General features: G+C 35.2%; 10 non-coding genes across 10 annotated transcripts; all 10 read left to right on the plus strand.

Annotated features, from left to right (window-relative positions):
- The first annotated feature begins 700 nt into the window (after window positions 1-700).
- On the plus strand, window positions 701-772 carry TRNAP-UGG (transfer RNA proline (anticodon UGG)). The gene has a single exon. It is a non-coding gene; the product is annotated as a tRNA-Pro (tRNA).
- A 1,027-nt stretch (window positions 773-1,799) lies between these two features.
- Window positions 1,800-1,871, plus strand: TRNAP-UGG (transfer RNA proline (anticodon UGG)). Its single transcript has one exon. It is a non-coding gene; the product is annotated as a tRNA-Pro (tRNA).
- A 3,227-nt stretch (window positions 1,872-5,098) lies between these two features.
- On the plus strand, window positions 5,099-5,170 carry TRNAP-UGG (transfer RNA proline (anticodon UGG)). The gene has a single exon. It is a non-coding gene; the product is annotated as a tRNA-Pro (tRNA).
- A 1,028-nt stretch (window positions 5,171-6,198) lies between these two features.
- On the plus strand, window positions 6,199-6,270 carry TRNAP-UGG (transfer RNA proline (anticodon UGG)). Its single transcript has one exon. It is a non-coding gene; the product is annotated as a tRNA-Pro (tRNA).
- A 1,029-nt stretch (window positions 6,271-7,299) lies between these two features.
- On the plus strand, window positions 7,300-7,371 carry TRNAP-UGG (transfer RNA proline (anticodon UGG)). Its single transcript has one exon. It is a non-coding gene; the product is annotated as a tRNA-Pro (tRNA).
- A 2,119-nt stretch (window positions 7,372-9,490) lies between these two features.
- TRNAP-UGG (transfer RNA proline (anticodon UGG)) lies at window positions 9,491-9,562 on the plus strand. Its single transcript has one exon. It is a non-coding gene; the product is annotated as a tRNA-Pro (tRNA).
- A 3,227-nt stretch (window positions 9,563-12,789) lies between these two features.
- Window positions 12,790-12,861, plus strand: TRNAP-UGG (transfer RNA proline (anticodon UGG)). Its single transcript has one exon. It is a non-coding gene; the product is annotated as a tRNA-Pro (tRNA).
- Window positions 12,862-14,990: 2,129 nt separating this feature from the next.
- On the plus strand, window positions 14,991-15,062 carry TRNAP-UGG (transfer RNA proline (anticodon UGG)). Its single transcript has one exon. It is a non-coding gene; the product is annotated as a tRNA-Pro (tRNA).
- A 1,028-nt stretch (window positions 15,063-16,090) lies between these two features.
- Window positions 16,091-16,162, plus strand: TRNAP-UGG (transfer RNA proline (anticodon UGG)). The gene has a single exon. It is a non-coding gene; the product is annotated as a tRNA-Pro (tRNA).
- A 4,328-nt stretch (window positions 16,163-20,490) lies between these two features.
- Window positions 20,491-20,562, plus strand: TRNAP-UGG (transfer RNA proline (anticodon UGG)). The gene has a single exon. It is a non-coding gene; the product is annotated as a tRNA-Pro (tRNA).
- The last annotated feature ends 745 nt before the right edge of the window (window positions 20,563-21,307 follow it).

The following is a 21,307-nucleotide window of genomic DNA, read 5'->3' on the forward strand; positions in this document are numbered from 1 at the left end:
TCTTTCTTAAGACTGCAAAATCTTTGTTAACAACAAACAAAGGGGAGAAAAATATATGTTTTGACATACGGAATTCTATTTTTATTCATACTTAGACATGTGCAAATATGTGTTGGAGAGGGTAGGTTTGAATCAAATTCCTTCCAGTACACGCCTGAATGTATCGATGAATAAAACTGTAAAGGTAAATTCAAGGCAGTCGTTACGTTCGGCTGTGGATTCAAGTTATGGAACCAGGCCAACCTCCCCAAACATTATTTTGCACAAGACTATTTATAATTAATTTCTCCTCTGCACATCTTTACTTTATTTTCAACATGGTGATAGCATGCAGAATATGAGAAAGAAAGTTCAATCCTTCATGTGCTTTTCCAACATATATTTGAACCACAAATTTCTCCTAAACCAACAAAGCCCTCATAAACAATTAAGAAATGAATGGACATTTTAAGTCTTCCCCAGCAATTTGACCAGAAACAGACTCAACTTTGACAACTGTCAATATGATTTATCACCATCGTACATAAACCTCAACTGTTAAATTACCCATACAATGAAAATGATATTGGAAAAACAGATCCTATTGAGGAAATTTAAAATCCTCACTTCAAAACGAAAACTTTGTTTCTATTTTGAGAACACAAACGCTGTCTGGCGCGTTAGTCTGGCAATTTTTTTCCTAAAACCCAACTAATGTAATGGCTCGTTGGTCTAGGGGTATGATTCTCGCTTTGGGTGCGAGAGGTCCCGGGTTCAAATCCCGGACGAGCCCAAGCAATTGTTGTTTTTCTTTTGAAACACGTAGCTTCCAACTGTGTTTAATATAGTCAGCAAAAATCATTTGTAGCAAAACCCTTCAAGTGCTCCACAGAGAAGATGTTGGCATGCCACCATCAATATATATATTTCCTGGTGCTTCTGATATCACCTTTCAAAGCTAACATCTTATATTAATACAAGTTTAGCTTTTACTTAGAATTGTATGAGAGAAATCATAAAAAATGTGTTGTTTTCATTATCAACCATTTAAAATCAATGGTTTATCGTAAGTCATTAATGCAAGTCCTAACTGCTCAGATGACGCTTTTAAGACTGCAAAGTCTTTCTTAAGACTTCAAAATCTTTGTTAACAACAAACAAAGGGGAAAAAATATATGTTTTGACATACGGAATTCTATTTTTATTCATACTTAGACATGTGCAAATATGTGTTGGAGAGGGTAGGTTTGAATCAAATTCCTTCCAGTACACGCCTGAATGTATCGATGAATAAAACTGTAAAGGTAAATTCAAGGCAGTCGTTACGTTCGGCTGTGGATTCAAGTTATGGAACCAGGCCAACCTCCCCAAACATTATTTTGCACAAGACTATTTATAATTAATTTCTCCTCTGCACATCTTTACTTTATTTTCAACATGGTGATAGCATGCAGAATATGAGAAAGAAAGTTGAATCCTCCATGTGCTTTTCCAACATATATTTGAACCACAAATTTCTCCTAAACCAACAAAGCCCTCATAAACAATTAAGAAATGAATGGACATTTTAAGTCTTCCCCAGCAATTTGACCAGAAACAGACTCAACTTTGACAACTGTCAATATGATTTATCACCATCGTACATAAACCTAAACTGTTAATTTACCCATACAATGAAAATGATATTGGAAAAACAGATCCTATTGAGGAAATTTAAAATCCTCACTTCAAAACGAAAACTTTGTTTCTATTTTGAGAACACAAACGCTGTCTGGCGCGTTAGTCTGGCAATTTTTTTCCTAAAACCCAACTAATGTAATGGCTCGTTGGTCTAGGGGTATGATTCTCGCTTTGGGTGCGAGAGGTCCCGGGTTCAAATCCCGGACGAGCCCAAGCAATTGGTGTTTTTCTTTTGAAACACGTAGCTTCCAACTGTGTTTAATATAGTCAGCAAAAATCATTTGTAGCAAAACCCTTCAAGTGCTCCACAGAGAAGATGTTGGCATGCCACCATCAATATATATATTTCCTGGTGCTTCTGATATCACCTTTCAAAGCTAACATCTTATATTAATACAAGTTTAGCTTTTACTTAGAATTGTATGAGAGAAATCATAAAAAAATGTGTTGTTTTCATTATCAACCATTTAAAATCAATGGTTTATCGTAAGTCATTAATGCAAGTCCTAACTGCTCAGATGACGCTTTTAAGAATGCAAAGTCTTTCTTAAGACTGCAAAATCTTTGTTAACAACAAACAAAGGGGAGAAAAATATATGTTTTGACATACGGAATTCTATTTTTATTCATACTTAGACATGTGCAAATATGTGTTGGAGAGGGTAGGTTTGAATCAAATTCCTTCCAGTACACGCCTGAATGTATCGATGAATAAAACTGTAAAGGTAAATTCAAGGCAGTCGTTACGTTCGGCTGTGGATTCAAGTTATGGAACCAGGCCAACCTCCCCAAACATTATTTTGCACAAGACTATTTATAATTAATTTCTCCTCTGCACATCTTTACTTTATTTTCAACATGGTGATAGCATGCAGAATATGAGAAAGAAAGTTCAATCCTTCATGTGCTTTTCCAACATATATTTGAACCACAAATTTCTCCTAAACCAACAAAGCCCTCATAAACAATTAAGAAATGAATGGACATTTTAAGTCTTCCCCAGCAATTTGACCAGAAACAGACTCAACTTTGACAACTGTCAATATGATTTATCACCATCGTACATAAACCTCAACTGTTAAATTACCCATACAATGAAAATGATATTGGAAAAACAGATCCTATTGAGGAAATTTAAAATCCTCACTTCAAAACGAAAACTTTGTTTCTATTTTGAGAACACAAACGCTGTCTGGCGCGTTAGTCTGGCAATTTTTTTCCTAAAACCCAACTAATGTAATGGCTCGTTGGTCTAGGGGTATGATTCTCGCTTTGGGTGCGAGAGGTCCTGGGTTCAAATCCCGGACGAGCCCAAGCAATTGTTGTTTTTCTTTTGAAACACGTAGCTTCCAACTGTGTTTAATATAGTCAGCAAAAATCATTTGTAGCAAAACCCTTCAAGTGCTCCACAGAGAAGATGTTGGCATGCCACCATCAATATATATATTTCCTGGTGCTTCTGATATCACCTTTCAAAGCTAACATCTTATATTAATACAAGTTTAGCTTTTACTTAGAATTGTATGAGAGAAATCATAAAAAATGTGTTGTTTTCATTATCAACCATTTAAAATCAATGGTTTATCGTAAGTCATTAATGCAAGTCCTAACTGCTCAGATGACGCTTTTAAGACTGCAAAGTCTTTCTTAAGACTTCAAAATCTTTGTTAACAACAAACAAAGGGGAAAAAATATATGTTTTGACATACGGAATTCTATTTTTATTCATACTTAGACATGTGCAAATATGTGTTGGAGAGGGTAGGTTTGAATCAAATTCCTTCCAGTACACGCCTGAATGTATCGATGAATAAAACTGTAAAGGTAAATTCAAGGCAGTCGTTACGTTCGGCTGTGGATTCAAGTTATGGAACCAGGCCAACCTCCCCAAACATTATTTTGCACAAGACTATTTATAATTAATTTCTCCTCTGCACATCTTTACTTTATTTTCAACATGGTGATAGCATGCAGAATATGAGAAAGAAAGTTGAATCCTTCATGTGCTTTTCCAACATATATTTGAACCACAAATTTCTCCTAAACCAACAAAGCCCTCATAAACAATTAAGAAATGAATGGACATTTTAAGTCTTCCCCAGCAATTTGACCAGAAACAGACTCAACTTTGACAACTGTCAATATGATTTATCACCATCGTACATAAACCTCAACTGTTAATTTACCCATACAATGAAAATGATATTGGAAAAACAGATCCTATTGAGGAAATTTAAAATCCTCACTTCAAAACGAAAACTTTGTTTCTATTTTGAGAACACAAACGCTGTCTGGCGCGTTAGTCTGGCAATTTTTTTCCTAAAACCCAACTAATGTAATGGCTCGTTGGTCTAGGGGTATGATTCTCGCTTTGGGTGCGAGAGGTCCCGGGTTTAAATGCCGGACAAGCCCAAGCAATTGGTGTTTTTCTTTTGAAACACGTAGCTTCCAACTGTGTTTAATATAGTCAGCAAAAATCATTTGTAGCAAAACCCTTCAAGTGCTCCACAGAGAAGATGTTGGCATGCCACCATCAATATATATATTTCCTGGTGCTTCTGATATCACCTTTCAAAGCTAACATCTTATATTAATACAAGTTTAGCTTTTACTTAGAATTGTATGAGAGAAATCATAAAAAATGTGTTGTTTTCATTATCAACCATTTAAAATCAATGGTTTATCGTAAGTCATTAATGCAAGTCCTAACTGCTCAGATGACGCTTTTAAGACTGCAAAGTCTTTCTTAAGACTTCAAAATCTTTGTTAACAACAAACAAAGGGGAAAAAATATATGTTTTGACATACGGAATTCTATTTTTATTCATACTTAGACATGTGCAAATATGTGTTGGAGAGGGTAGGTTTGAATCAAATTCCTTCCAGTACACGCCTGAATGTATCGATGAATAAAACTGTAAAGGTAAATTCAAGGCAGTCGTTACGTTCGGCTGTGGATTCAAGTTATGGAACCAGGCCAACCTCCCCAAACATTATTTTGCACAAGACTATTTATAATTAATTTCTCCTCTGCACATCTTTACTTTATTTTCAACATGGTGATAGCATGCAGAATATGAGAAAGAAAGTTGAATCCTTCATGTGCTTTTCCAACATATATTTGAACCACAAATTTCTCCTAAACCAACAAAGCCCTCATAAACAATTAAGAAATGAATGGACATTTTAAGTCTTCCCCAGCAATTTGACCAGAAACAGACTCAACTTTGACAACTGTCAATATGATTTATCACCATCGTACATAAACCTCAACTGTTAATTTACCCATACAATGAAAATGATATTGGAAAAACAGATCCTATTGAGGAAATTTAAAATCCTCACTTCAAAACGAAAACTTTGTTTCTATTTTGAGAACACAAACGCTGTCTGGCGCGTTAGTCTGGCAATTTTTTTCCTAAAACCCAACTAATGTAATGGCTCGTTGGTCTAGGGGTATGATTCTCGCTTTGGGTGCGAGAGGTCCCGGGTTCAAATCCCGGACGAGCCCAAGCAATTGGTGTTTTTCTTTTGAAACACGTAGCTTCCAACTGTGTTTAATATAGTCAGCAAAAATCATTTGTAGCAAAACCCTTCAAGTGCTCCACAGAGAAGATGTTGGCATGCCACCATCAATATATATATTTCCTGGTGCTTCTGATATCACCTTTCAAAGCTAACATCTTATATTAATACAAGTTTAGCTTTTACTTAGAATTGTATGAGAGAAATCATAAAAAATGTGTTGTTTTCATTATCAACCATTTAAAATCAATGGTTTATCGTAAGTCATTAATGCAAGTCCTAACTGCTCAGATGACGCTTTTAAGACTGCAAAGTCTTTCTTAAGACTGCAAAATCTTTGTTAACAACAAACAAAGGGGAAAAAAATATATGTTTTGACATACGGAATTCTATTTTTATTCATACTTAGACATGTGCAAATATGTGTTGGAGAGGGTAGGTTTGAATCAAATTCCTTCCAGTACACGCCTGAATGTATCGATGAATAAAACTGTGAAGGTAAATTCAAGGCAGTCGTTACGTTCGGCTGTGGATTCAAGTTATGGAACCAGGCCAACCTCCCCAAACATTATTTTGCACAAGACTATTTATAATTAATTTCTCCTCTGCACATCTTTACTTTATTTTCAACATGGTGATAGCATGCAGAATATGAGAAAGAAAGTTGAATCCTTCATGTGCTTTTCCAACATATATTTGAACCACAAATTTCTCCTAAACCAACAAAGCCCTCATAAACAATTAAGAAATGAATGGACATTTTAAGTCTTCCCCAGCAATTTGACCAGAAACAGACTCAACTTTGACAACTGTCAATATGATTTATCACCATCGTACATAAACCTCAACTGTTAATTTACCCATACAATGAAAATGATATTGGAAAAACAGATCCTATTGAGGAAATTTAAAATCCTCACTTCAAAACGAAAACTTTGTTTCTATTTTGAGAACACAAACGCTGTCTGGCGCGTTAGTCTGGCAATTTTTTTCCTAAAACCCAACTAATGTAATGGCTCGTTGGTCTAGGGGTATGATTCTCGCTTTGGGTGCGAGAGGTCCCGGGTTCAAATCCCGGACGAGCCCAAGCAATTGGTGTTTTTCTTTTGAAACACGTAGCTTCCAACTGTGTTTAATATAGTCAGCAAAAATCATTTGTAGCAAAACCCTTCAAGTGCTCCACAGAGAAGATGTTGGCATGCCACCATCAATATATATATTTCCTGGTGCTTCTGATATCACCTTTCAAAGCTAACATCTTATATTAATACAAGTTTAGCTTTTACTTAGAATTGTATGAGAGAAATCATAAAAAAATGTGTTGTTTTCATTATCAACCATTTAAAATCAATGGTTTATCGTAAGTCATTAATGCAAGTCCTAACTGCTCAGATGACGCTTTTAAGAATGCAAAGTCTTTCTTAAGACTGCAAAATCTTTGTTAACAACAAACAAAGGGGAGAAAAATATATGTTTTGACATACGGAATTCTATTTTTATTCATACTTAGACATGTGCAAATATGTGTTGGAGAGGGTAGGTTTGAATCAAATTCCTTCCAGTACACGCCTGAATGTATCGATGAATAAAACTGTAAAGGTAAATTCAAGGCAGTCGTTACGTTCGGCTGTGGATTCAAGTTATGGAACCAGGCCAACCTCCCCAAACATTATTTTGCACAAGACTATTTATAATTAATTTCTCCTCTGCACATCTTTACTTTATTTTCAACATGGTGATAGCATGCAGAATATGAGAAAGAAAGTTCAATCCTTCATGTGCTTTTCCAACATATATTTGAACCACAAATTTCTCCTAAACCAACAAAGCCCTCATAAACAATTAAGAAATGAATGGACATTTTAAGTCTTCCCCAGCAATTTGACCAGAAACAGACTCAACTTTGACAACTGTCAATATGATTTATCACCATCGTACATAAACCTCAACTGTTAAATTACCCATACAATGAAAATGATATTGGAAAAACAGATCCTATTGAGGAAATTTAAAATCCTCACTTCAAAACGAAAACTTTGTTTCTATTTTGAGAACACAAACGCTGTCTGGCGCGTTAGTCTGGCAATTTTTTTCCTAAAACCCAACTAATGTAATGGCTCGTTGGTCTAGGGGTATGATTCTCGCTTTGGGTGCGAGAGGTCCCGGGTTCAAATCCCGGACGAGCCCAAGCAATTGTTGTTTTTCTTTTGAAACACGTAGCTTCCAACTGTGTTTAATATAGTCAGCAAAAATCATTTGTAGCAAAACCCTTCAAGTGCTCCACAGAGAAGATGTTGGCATGCCACCATCAATATATATATTTCCTGGTGCTTCTGATATCACCTTTCAAAGCTAACATCTTATATTAATACAAGTTTAGCTTTTACTTAGAATTGTATGAGAGAAATCATAAAAAATGTGTTGTTTTCATTATCAACCATTTAAAATCAATGGTTTATCGTAAGTCATTAATGCAAGTCCTAACTGCTCAGATGACGCTTTTAAGACTGCAAAGTCTTTCTTAAGACTTCAAAATCTTTGTTAACAACAAACAAAGGGGAAAAAATATATGTTTTGACATACGGAATTCTATTTTTATTCATACTTAGACATGTGCAAATATGTGTTGGAGAGGGTAGGTTTGAATCAAATTCCTTCCAGTACACGCCTGAATGTATCGATGAATAAAACTGTAAAGGTAAATTCAAGGCAGTCGTTACGTTCGGCTGTGGATTCAAGTTATGGAACCAGGCCAACCTCCCCAAACATTATTTTGAAATTTATAATTAATTTCTCCTCTGCACATCTTTACTTTATTTTCAACATGGTGATAGCATGCAGAATATGAGAAAGAAAGTTGAATCCTTCATGTGCTTTTCCAACATATATTTGAACCACAAATTTCTCCTAAACCAACAAAGCCCTCATAAACAATTAAGAAATGAATGGACATTTTAAGTCTTCCCCAGCAATTTGACCAGAAACAGACTCAACTTTGACAACTGTCAATATGATTTATCACCATCGTACATAAACCTCAACTGTTAATTTACCCATACAATGAAAATGATATTGGAAAAACAGATCCTATTGAGGAAATTTAAAATCCTCACTTCAAAACGAAAACTTTGTTTCTATTTTGAGAACACAAACGCTGTCTGGCGCGTTAGTCTGGCAATTTTTTTCCTAAAACCCAACTAATGTAATGGCTCGTTGGTCTAGGGGTATGATTCTCGCTTTGGGTGCGAGAGGTCCCGGGTTTAAATGCCGGACAAGCCCAAGCAATTGGTGTTTTTCTTTTGAAACACGTAGCTTCCAACTGTGTTTAATATAGTCAGCAAAAATCATTTGTAGCAAAACCCTTCAAGTGCTCCACAGAGAAGATGTTGGCATGCCACCATCAATATATATATTTCCTGGTGCTTCTGATATCACCTTTCAAAGCTAACATCTTATATTAATACAAGTTTAGCTTTTACTTAGAATTGTATGAGAGAAATCATAAAAAATGTGTTGTTTTCATTATCAACCATTTAAAATCAATGGTTTATCGTAAGTCATTAATGCAAGTCCTAACTGCTCAGATGACGCTTTTAAGACTGCAAAGTCTTTCTTAAGACTTCAAAATCTTTGTTAACAACAAACAAAGGGGAAAAAATATATGTTTTGACATACGGAATTCTATTTTTATTCATACTTAGACATGTGCAAATATGTGTTGGAGAGGGTAGGTTTGAATCAAATTCCTTCCAGTACACGCCTGAATGTATCGATGAATAAAACTGTAAAGGTAAATTCAAGGCAGTCGTTACGTTCGGCTGTGGATTCAAGTTATGGAACCAGGCCAACCTCCCCAAACATTATTTTGCACAAGACTATTTATAATTAATTTCTCCTCTGCACATCTTTACTTTATTTTCAACATGGTGATAGCATGCAGAATATGAGAAAGAAAGTTCAATCCTTCATGTGCTTTTCCAACATATATTTGAACCACAAATTTCTCCTAAACCAACAAAGCCCTCATAAACAATTAAGAAATAAATGGACATTTTAAGTCTTCCCCAGCAATTTGACCAGAAACAGACTCAACTTTGACAACTGTCAATATGATTTATCACCATCGTACATAAACCTCAACTGTTAATTTACCCATACAATGAAAATGATATTGGAAAAACAGATCCTATTGAGGAAATTTAAAATCCTCACTTCAAAACGAAAACTTTGTTTCTATTTTGAGAACACAAACGCTGTCTGGCGCGTTAGTCTGGCAATTTTTTTCCTAAAACCCAACTAATGTAATGGCTCGTTGGTCTAGGGGTATGATTCTCGCTTTGGGTGCGAGAGGTCCCGGGTTCAAATCCCGGACGAGCCCAAGCAATTGGTGTTTTTCTTTTGAAACACGTAGCTTCCAACTGTGTTTAATATAGTCAGCAAAAATCATTTGTAGCAAAACCCTTCAAGTGCTCCACAGAGAAGATGTTGGCATGCCACCATCAATATATATATTTCCTGGTGCTTCTGATATCACCTTTCAAAGCTAACATCTTATATTAATACAAGTTTAGCTTTTACTTAGAATTGTATGAGAGAAATCATAAAAAATGTGTTGTTTTCATTATCAACCATTTAAAATCAATGGTTTATCGTAAGTCATTAATGCAAGTCCTAACTGCTCAGATGACGCTTTTAAGACTGCAAAGTCTTTCTTAAGACTGCAAAATCTTTGTTAACAACAAACAAAGGGGAAAAAAATATATGTTTTGACATACGGAATTCTATTTTTATTCATACTTAGACATGTGCAAATATGTGTTGGAGAGGGTAGGTTTGAATCAAATTCCTTCCAGTACACGCCTGAATGTATCGATGAATAAAACTGTGAAGGTAAATTCAAGGCAGTCGTTACGTTCGGCTGTGGATTCAAGTTATGGAACCAGGCCAACCTCCCCAAACATTATTTTGCACAAGACTATTTATAATTAATTTCTCCTATGCACATCTTTACTTTATTTTCAACATGGTGATAGCATGCAGAATATGAGAAAGAAAGTTGAATCCTTCATGTGCTTTTCCAACATATATTTGAACCACAAATTTCTCCTAAACCAACAAAGCCCTCATAAACAATTAAGAAATGAATGGACATTTTAAGTCTTCCCCAGCAATTTGACCAGAAACAGACTCAACTTTGACAACTGTCAATATGATTTATCACCATCGTACATAAACCTCAACTGTTAATTTACCCATACAATGAAAATGATATTGGAAAAACAGATCCTATTGAGGAAATTTAAAATCCTCACTTCAAAACGAAAACTTTGTTTCTATTTTGAGAACACAAACGCTGTCTGGCGCGTTAGTCTGGTAATTTTTTTCCTAAAACCCAGCTAATGTAATGGCTTGTTGGTCTAGGGGTATGATTCTCGCTTTGGGTGCGAGAGGTCCCGGGTTCAAATTCCGGACGAGCCCAAGCAATTGGTGTTTTTCTTTTGAAACACGTAGCTTCCAACTGTGTTTAATATAGTCAGCAAAAATCATTTGTAGCAAAACCCTTCAAGTGCTCCACAGAGAAGATGTTGGCATGCCACCATCAATATATATATTTCCTGGTGCTTCTGATATCACCTTTCAAAGCTAACATCTTATATTAATACAAGTTTAGCTTTTACTTAGATATGTATGAGAGAAATCATAAAAAATGTGTTGTTTTCATTATCAACCATTTAAAATCAATGGTTTATCGTAAGTCATTAATGCAAGTCCTAACTGCTCAGATGACGCTTTTAAGACTGCAAAGTCTTTCTTAAGACTGCAAAATCTTTGTTAACAACAAACAAAGGGGAAAAAAATATATGTTTTGACATACGGAATTCTATTTTTATTCATACTAAGACATGTGCAAATATGTGTTGGAGAGGGTAGGTTTGAATCAAATTCCTTCCAGTACACGCCTGAATGTATCGATGAATAAAACTGTGAAGGTAAATTCAAGGCAGTCGTTACGTTCGGCTGTGGATTCAAGTTATGGAACCAGGCCAACCTCCCCAAACATTATTTTGCACAAGACTATTTATAATTAATTTCTCCTCTGCACATCTTTACTTTATTTTCAACATGGTGATAGCATGCAGAATATGAGAAAGAAAGTTGAATCCTTCATGTGCTTTTCCAACATATATTTGAACCACAAATTTCTAATAAACCAACAAAGCCCTCATAAACAATTAAGAAATGAATGGACATTTTAAGTCTTCCCCAGCAATTTGACCAGAAACAGACTCAACTTTGACAACTGTCAATATGATTTATCACCATCATACATAAACCTCAACTGTTAAATTACCCATACAATGAAAATGATATTGGAAAAACAGATCCTATTGAGGAATTTTAAAATCCTCACTTCAAAACGAAAACTTTGTTTCTATTTTGAGAACACAAACGCTGTCTGGCGCGTTAGTCTGGCAATTTTTTTCCTAAAACCCAACTAATGTAATGGCTTGTCGTTCTAGGGGTATGATTCTCGCTTTGGGTGCGAGAGGTCCCGGGTTCAAATCCCGGACGAGCCCAAGCAATTGGTGTTTTTCTTTTGAAACACGTAGCTTCCAACTGTGTTTAATATAGTCAGCAAAAATCATTTGTAGCAAAACCCTTCAAGTGCTCCACAGAGAAGATGTTGGCATGCCACCATCAATATATATATTTCCTGGTGCTTCTGATATCACCTTTCAAAGCTAACATCTTATATTAATACAAGTTTAGCTTTTACTTAGAATTGTATGAGAGAAATCATAAAAAATGTGTTGTTTTCATTATCAACCATTTAAAATCAATGGTTTATCGTAAGTCATTAATGCAAGTCCTAACTGCTCAGATGACGCTTTTAAGACTGCAAAGTCTTTCTTAAGACTTCAAAATCTGTGTTAACAACAAACAAAGGGGAAAAAATATATGTTTTGACATACGGAATTCTATTTTTATTCATACTTAGACATGTGCAAATATGTGTTGGAGAGGGTAGGTTTGAATCAAATTCCTTCCAGTACACGCCTGAATGTATCGATGAATAAAACTGTAAAGGTAAATTCAAGGCAGTCGTTACGTTCGGCTGTGGATTCAAGTTATGGAACCAGGCCAACCTCCCCAAACATTATTTTGCACAAGACTATTTATAATTAATTTCTCCTCTGCACATCTTTACTTTATTTTCAACATGGTGATAGCATGCAGAATATGAGAAAGAAAGTTAAATCCTTCATGTGCTTTTCCAACATATATTTGAACCACAAATTTCTCCTAAACCAATAAAGCCCTCATAAACAATTAAGAAATGAATGGACATTTTAAGTCTTCCCCAGCAATTTGACCAGAAACAGACTCAACTTTGACAACTGTCAATATGATTTATCACCATCGTACATAAACCTCAACTGTTAATTTACCCATACAATGAAAATGATATTGGAAAAACAGATCCTATTGAGGAAATTTAAAATCCTCACTTCAAAACGAAAACTTTGTTTCTATTTTGAGAACACAAACGCTGTCTGGCGCGTTAGTCTGGTAATTTTTTTCCTAAAACCCAACTAATGTAATGGCTCGTTGGTCTAGGGGTATGATTCTCGCTTTGGGTGCGAGAGGTCCCGGGTTCAAATCCCGGACGAGCCCAAGCAATTGGTGTTTTTCTTTTGAAACACGTAGCTTCCAACTGTGTTTAATATAGTCAGCAAAAATCATTTGTAGCAAAACCCTTCAAGTGCTCCACAGAGAAGATGTTGGCATGCCACCATCAATATATATATTTCCTGGTGCTTCTGATATCACCTTTCAAAGCTAACATCTTATATTAATACAAGTTTAGCTTTTACTTAGAATTGTATGAGAGAAATCATAAAAAATGTGTTGTTTTCATTATCAACCTTTTAAAATCAATGGTTTATCGTAAGTCATTAATGCAAGTCCTAACTGCTCAGATGACGCTTTTAAGACTGCAAAGTCTTTCTTAAGACTGCAAAATCTTTGTTAACAACAAACAAAGGGGAAAAAAATATATGTTTTGACATACGGAATTCTATTTTTATTCATACTTAGACATGTGCAAATATGTGTTGGAGAGGGTAGGTTTGAATCAAATTCCTTCCAGTACACGCCTGAATGTATCGATGAATAAAACTGTGAAGGTAAATTCAAGGCAGTCGTTACGTTCGGCTGTGGATTCAAGTTATGGAACCAGGCCAACCTCCCCAAACATTATTTTGCACAAGACTATTTATAATTAATTTCTCCTCTGCACATCTTTACTTTATTTTCAACATGGTGATAGCATGCAGAATATGAGAAAGAAAGTTGAATCCTTCATGTGCTTTTCCAACATATATTTGAACCACAAATTTCTAATAAACCAACAAAGCCCTCATAAACAATTAAGAAATGAATGGACATTTTAAGTCTTCCCCAGCAATTTGACCAGAAACATACTCAACTTTGACAACTTTCAATATGATTTATCACCATCGTACATAAACCTCAACTGTTAAATTACCCATGCAATGAAAATGATATTGGAAAAACAGATCCTATTGAGGAAATTTAAAATCCTCACTTCAAAACGAAAACTTTGTTTCTATTTTGAGAACACAAACGCTGTCTGGCGCGTTAGTCTGGCAATTTTTTTCCTAAAACCCAACTAATGTAATGGCTCGTTGGTCTAGGGGTATGATTCTCGCTTTGGGTGTGAGAGGTCCCGGGTTTGAATCCCGGACGAGCCCAAGCAATTGCGTTTTTTTTTTTTTAAACACGTAGCTTCCAACTGTGTTTAATATAGTCAGCAAAAATCATTTGTAGCAAAAGCCTTCAAGTGCTCCACAGAGAAGATGTTGGCATGCCACCATCAATATATATATTTCCTGGTGCTTCTGATATCACCTTTCAAAGCTAACATCTTATATTAATACAAGTTTAGCTTTTACTTAGAATTGTATGAGAGAAATCATAAAAAATGTGTTGTTTTCATTATCAACCATTTAAAATCAATGGTTTATCGTAAGTCATTAATGCAAGTCCTAACTGCTCAGATGACGCTTTTAAGACTGCAAAGTCTTTCTTAAGACTGCAAAATCTTTGTTAACAACAAACAAAGGGGAAAAAAATATATGTTTTGACATACGGAATTCTATTTTTATTCATACTTAGACATGTGCAAATATGTGTTGGAGAGGGTAGGTTTGAATCAAATTCCTTCCAGTACACGCCTGAATGTATCGATGAATAAAACTGTGAAGGTAAATTCAAGGCAGTCGTTACGTTCGGCTGTGGATTCAAGTTATGGAACCAGGCCAACCTCCCCAAACATTATTTTGCTCAAGACTATTTATAATTAATTTCTCCTATGCACATCTTTACTTTATTTTCAACATGGTGATAGCATGCAGAATATGAGAAAGAAAGTTCAATCCTTCATGTGCTTTTCCAACATATATTTGAACCACAAATTTCTCCTAAACCAATAAAGCCCTCATAAACAATTAAGAAATGAATGGACATTTTAAGTCTTCCCCAGCAATTTGACCAGAAACAGACTCAACTTTGACAACTGTCAATATGATTTATCACCATCGTACATAAACCTCAACTGTTAATTTACCCATACAATGAAAATGATATTGGAAAAACAGATCCTATTGAGGAAATTTAAAATCCTCACTTCAAAACGAAAACTTTGTTTCTATTTTGAGAACACAAACGCTGTCTGGCGCGTTAGTCTGGTAATTTTTTTCCTAAAACCCAACTAATGTAATGGCTCGTTGGTCTAGGGGTATGATTCTCGCTTTGGGTGCGAGAGGTCCCGGGTTCAAATCCCGGACGAGCCCAAGCAATTGGTGTTTTTCTTTTGAAACACGTAGCTTCCAACTGTGTTTAATATAGTCAGCAAAAATCATTTGTAGCAAAACCCTTCAAGTGCTCCACAGAGAAGATGTTGGCATGCCACCATCAATATATATATTTCCTGGTGCTTCTGATATCACCTTTCAAAGCTAACATCTTATATTAATACAAGTTTAGCTTTTACTTAGAATTGTATGAGAGAAATCATAAAAAATGTGTTGTTTTCATTATCAACCATTTAAAATCAATGGTTTATCGTAAGTCATTAATGCAAGTCCTAACTGCTCAGATGACGCTTTTAAGACTGCAAAGTCTTTCTTAAGACTGCAAAATCTTTGTTAACAACAAACAAAGGGGAAAAAAATATATGTTTTGACATACGGAATTCTATTTTTATTCATACTTAGACATGTGCAAATATGTGTTGGAGAGGGTAGGTTTGAATCAAATTCCTTCCAGTACACGCCTGAATGTATCGATGAATAAAACTGTGAAGGTAAATTCAAGGCAGTCGTTACGTTCGGCTGTGGATTCAAGTTATGGAACCAGGCCAACCTCCCCAAACATTATTTTGCTCAAGACTATTCATAATTAATTTCTCCTATGCACATCTTTACTTTATTTTCAACATGGTGATAGCATGCAGAATATGAGAAAGAAAGTTCAATCCTTCATGTGCTTTTCCAACATATATTTGAACCACAAATTTCTCCTAAACCAATAAAGCCCTCATAAACAATTAAGAAATGAATGGACATTTTAAGTCTTCCCCAGCAATTTGACCAGAAACAGACTCAACTTTGACAACTGTCAATATGATTTATCACCATCGTACATAAACCTCAACTGTTAATTTACCCATACAATGAAAATGATATTGGAAAAACAGATCCTATTGAGGAAATTTAAAATCCTCACTTCAAAACGAAAACTTTGTTTCTATTTTGAGAACACAAACGCTGTCTGGCGCGTTAGTCTGGTAATTTTTTTCCTAAAACCCAACTAATGTAATGGCTCGTTGGTCTAGGGGTATGATTCTCGCTTTGGGTGCGAGAGGTCCCGGGTTCAAATCCCGGACGAGCCCAAGCAATTGGTGTTTTTCTTTTGAAACACGTAGCTTCCAACTGTGTTTAATATAGTCAGCAAAAATCATTTGTAGCAAAACCCTTCAAGTGCTCCACAGAGAAGATGTTGGCATGCCACCATCAATATATATATTTCCTGGTGCTTCTGATATCACCTTTCAAAGCTAACATCTTATATTAATACAAGTTTAGCTTTTACTTAGAATTGTATGAGAGAAATCATAAAAAATGTGTTGTTTTCATTATCAACCTTTTAAAATCAATGGTTTATCGTAAGTCATTAATGCAAGTCCTAACTGCTCAGATGACGCTTTTAAGACTGCAAAGTCTTTCTTAAGACTGCAAAATCTTTGTTAACAACAAACAAAGGGGAAAAAAATATATGTTTTGACATACGGAATTCTATTTTTATTCATACTTAGACATGTGCAAATATGTGTTGGAGAGGGTAGGTTTGAATCAAATTCCTTCCAGTACACGCCTGAATGTATCGATGAATAAAACTGTGAAGGTAAATTCAAGGCAGTCGTTACGTTCGGCTGTGGATTCAAGTTATGGAACCAGGCCAACCTCCCCAAACATTATTTTGCACAAGACTATTTATAATTAATTTCTCCTCTGCACATCTTTACTTTATTTTCAACATGGTGATAGCATGCAGAATATGAGAAAGAAAGTTGAATCCTTCATGTATTTTTTCCAACATATATTTGAACCACAAATTTCTAATAAACCAACAAAGCCCTCATAAACAATTAAGAAATGAATGGACATTTTAAGTCTTCCCCAGCAATTTGACCAGAAACATACTCAACTTTGACAACTGTCAATATGATTTATCACCATCGTACATAAACCTCAACTGTTAAATTACCCATGCAATGAAAATGATATTGGAAAAACAGATCCTATTGAGGAAATTTAAAATCCTCACTTCAAAACGAAAACTTTGTTTCTATTTTGAGAACACAAACGCTGTCTGGCGCGTTAGTCTGGCAATTTTTTTCCTAAAACCCAACTAATGTAATGGCTCGTTGGTCTAGGGGTATGATTCTCGCTTTGGGTGTGAGAGGTCCCGGGTTCGAATCCCGGACGAGCCCAAGCAATTGCGTTTTTTTTTTTTTAAACACGTAGCTTCCAACTGTGTTTAATATAGTCAGCAAAAATCATTTGTAGCAAAAGCCTTCAAGTGCTCCACAGAGAAGATGTTGGCATGCCACCATCAATATATATATTTCCTGGTGCTTCTGATATCACCTTTCAAAGCTAACATCTTATATTAATACAAGTTTAGCTTTTACTTAGAATTGTATGAGAGAAATCATAAAAAATGTGTTGTTTTCATTATCAACCATTTAAAATCAATGGTTTATCGTAAGTCATTAATGCAAGTCCTAACTGCTCAGATGACGCTTTTAAGACTGCAAAGTCTTTCTTAAGACTTCAAAATCTTTGTTAACAACAAACAAAGGGGAAAAAATATATGTTTTGACATACGGAATTCTATTTTTATTCATACTTAGACATGTGCAAATATGTGTTGGAGAGGGTAGGTTTGAATCAAATTCCTTCCAGTACACGCCTGAATGTATCGATGAATAAAACTGTAAAGGTAAATTCAAGGCAGTCGTTACGTTCGGCTGTGGATTCAAGTTATGGAACCAGGCCAACCTCCCCAAACATTATTTTGCACAAGACTATTTATAATTAATTTCTCCTCTGCACATCTTTACTTTATTTTCAACATGGTGATAGCATGCAGAATATGAGAAAGAAAGTTAAATCCTTCATGTGCTTTTCCAACATATATTTGAACCACAAATTTCTCCTTAACCAACAAAGCCCTCATAAACAATTAAGAAATGAATGGACATTTTAAGTCTTCCCCAGCAATTTGACCAGAAACAGACTCAACTTTGACAACTGTCAATATGATTTATCACCATCATACATAAACCTCAACTGTTAAATTACCCATACAATGAAAATGATATTGGAAAAACAGATCCTATTGAGGAATTTTAAAATCCTCACTTCAAAACGAAAACTTTGTTTCTATTTTGAGAACACAAACGCTGTCTGGCGCGTTAGTCTGGCAATTTTTTTCCTAAAACCCAACTAATGTAATGGCTTATTGGTCTAGGGGTATGATTCTCGCTTTGGGTGCGAGAGGTCCCGGGTTCAAATCCCGGACGAGCCCAAGCAATTGGTGTTTTTCTTTTGAAACACGTAGCTTCCAACTGTGTTTAATATAGTCAGCAAAAATCATTTGTAGCAAAACCCTTCAAGTGCTCCACAGAGAAGATGTTGGCATGCCACCATCAATATATATATTTCCTGGTGCTTCTGACATCACCTTTCAAAGCTAACATCTTATATTAATACAAGTTTAGCTTTTACTTAGAATTGTATGAGAGAAATCATAAAAAATGTGTTGTTTTCATTATCAACCATTTAAAATCAATGGTTTATCGTAAGTCATTAATGCAAGTCCTAACTGCTCAGATGACGCTTTTAAGACTGCAAAGTCTTTCTTAAGACTTCAAAATCTTTGTTAACAACAAACAAAGGGGAAAAAATATATGTTTTGACATACGGAATTCTATTTTTATTCATACTTAGACATGTGCAAATATGTGTTGGAGAGGGTAGGTTTGAATCAAATTCCTTCCAGTACACGCCTGAATGTATCGATGAATAAAACTGTGAAGGTAAATTCAAGGCAGTCGTTACGTTCGGCTGTGGATTCAAGTTATGGAACCAGGCCAACCTCCCCAAACATTATTTTGCACAAGACTATTTATAATTAATTTCTCCTCTGCACATCTTTACTTTATTTTCAACATGGTGATAGCATGCAGAATATGAGAAAGAAAGTTGAATCCTTCATGTGCTTTTCCAACATATATTTGAACCACAAATTTCTAATAAACCAACAAAGCCCTCATAAACAATTAAGAAATGAATGGACATTTTAAGTCTTCCCCAGCAATTTGACCAGAAACAGACTCAACTTTGACAACTGTCAATATGATTTATCACCATCGTACATAAACCTCAACTGTTAAATTACCCATGCAATGAAAATGATATTGGAAAAACAGATCCTATTGAGGAAATTTAAAATCCTCACTTCAAAACGAAAACTTTGTTTCTATTTTGAGAACACAAACGCTGTCTGGCGCGTTAGTCTGGCAATTTTTTTCCTAAAACCCAACTAATGTAATGGCTCGTTGGTCTAGGGGTATGATTCTCGCTTTGGGTGTGAGAGGTCCCGGGTTCGAATCCCGGACGAGCCCAAGCAATTGCGGTTTTTTTTTTTTAAACACGTAGCTTCCAACTGTGTTTAATATAGTCAGCAAAAATCATTTGTAGCAAAAGCCTTCAAGTGCTCCACAGAGAAGATGTTGGCATGCCACCATCAATATATATATTTCCTGGTGCTTCTGATATCACCTTTCAAAGCTAACATCTTATATTAATACAAGTTTAGCTTTTACTTAGAATTGTATGAGAGAAATCATAAAAAATGTGTTGTTTTCATTATCAACCATTTAAAATCAATGGTTTATCGTAAGTCATTAATGCAAGTCCTAACTGCTCAGATGACGCTTTTAAGACTGCAAAGTCTTTCTTAAGACTTCAAAATCTTTGTTAACAACAAACAAAGGGGAAAAAATATATGTTTTGACATACGGAATTCTATTTTTATTCATACTTAGACATGTGCAAATATGTGTTGGAGAGGGTAGGTTTGAATCAAATTCCTTCCAGTACACGCCTGAATGTATCGATGAATAAAACTGTAAAGGTAAATTCAAGGCAGTCGTTACGTTCGGCTGTGGATTCAAGTTATGGAACCAGGCCAACCTCCCCAAACATTATTTTGCACAAGACTATTTATAATTAATTTCTCCTCTGCACATCTTTACTTTATTTTCAACATGGTGATAGCATGCAGAATATGAGAAAGAAAGTTAAATCCTTCATGTGCTTTTCCAACATATATTTGAACCACAAATTTCTCCTAAACCAACAAAGCCCTCATAAACAATTAAGAAATGAATGGACATTTTAAGTCTTCCCCAGCAATTTGACCAGAAACAGACTCAACTTTGACAACTGTCAATATGATTTATCACCATCGTACATAAACCTCAACTGTTAATTCACCCATACAATGAAAATGATATTGGAAAAACAGATCCTATTGAGGAATTTTAAAATCCTCACTTCAAAACGAAAACTTTGTTTCTATTTTGAGAACACAAACGCTGTCTGGCGCGTTAGTCTGGCAATTTTTTTCCTAAAACCCAACTAATGTAATGGCTCGTTGGTCTAGGGGTATGATTCTCGCTTTGGGTGCGAGAGGTCCCGGGTTCAAATCCCGGACGAGCCCAAGCAATTGGTGTTTTTCTTTTGAAACACGTAGCTTCCAACTGTGTTTAATATAGTCAGCAAAAATCATTTGTAGCAAAACCCTTCAAGTGCTCCACAGAGAAGATGTTGGCATGCCACCATCAATATATATATTTCCTGGTGCTTCTGATATCACCTTTCAAAGCTAACATCTTATATTAATACAAGTTTAGCTTTTACTTAGAATTGTATGAGAGAAATCATAAAAAATGTGTTGTTTTCATTATCAACCATTTAAAATCAATGGTTTATCGTAAGTCATTAATGCAAGTCCTAACTGCTCAGATGACGCTTTTAAGACTGCAAAGTCTTTCTTAAGATTGCAAAATCTTTGTTAACAACAAACAAAGGGGAAAAAAATATATGTTTTGACATACGGAATTCTATTTTTATTCATACTTAGACATGTGCAAATATGTGTTGGAGAGGGTAGGTTTGAATCAAATTCCTTCCAGTACACGCCTGAATGTATCGATGAATAAAACTGTGAAGGTAAATTCAAGGCAGTCGTTACGTTCGGCTGTGGATTCAAGTTATGGAACCAGGCCAACCTCCCCAAACATTATTTTGCACAAGACTATTTATAATTAATTTCTCCTATGCACATCTTTACTTTATTTTCAACATGGTGATAGCATGCAGAATATGAGAAAGAAAGTTGAATCCTTCATGTGCTTTTCCAACATATATTTGAACCACAAATTTCTCCTAAACCAACAAAGCCC

Source organism: Pelobates fuscus, chromosome 6 (assembly GCF_036172605.1).
Source record: "Pelobates fuscus isolate aPelFus1 chromosome 6, aPelFus1.pri, whole genome shotgun sequence".
Lineage (NCBI taxonomy): Eukaryota > Metazoa > Chordata > Amphibia > Anura > Pelobatidae > Pelobates > Pelobates fuscus.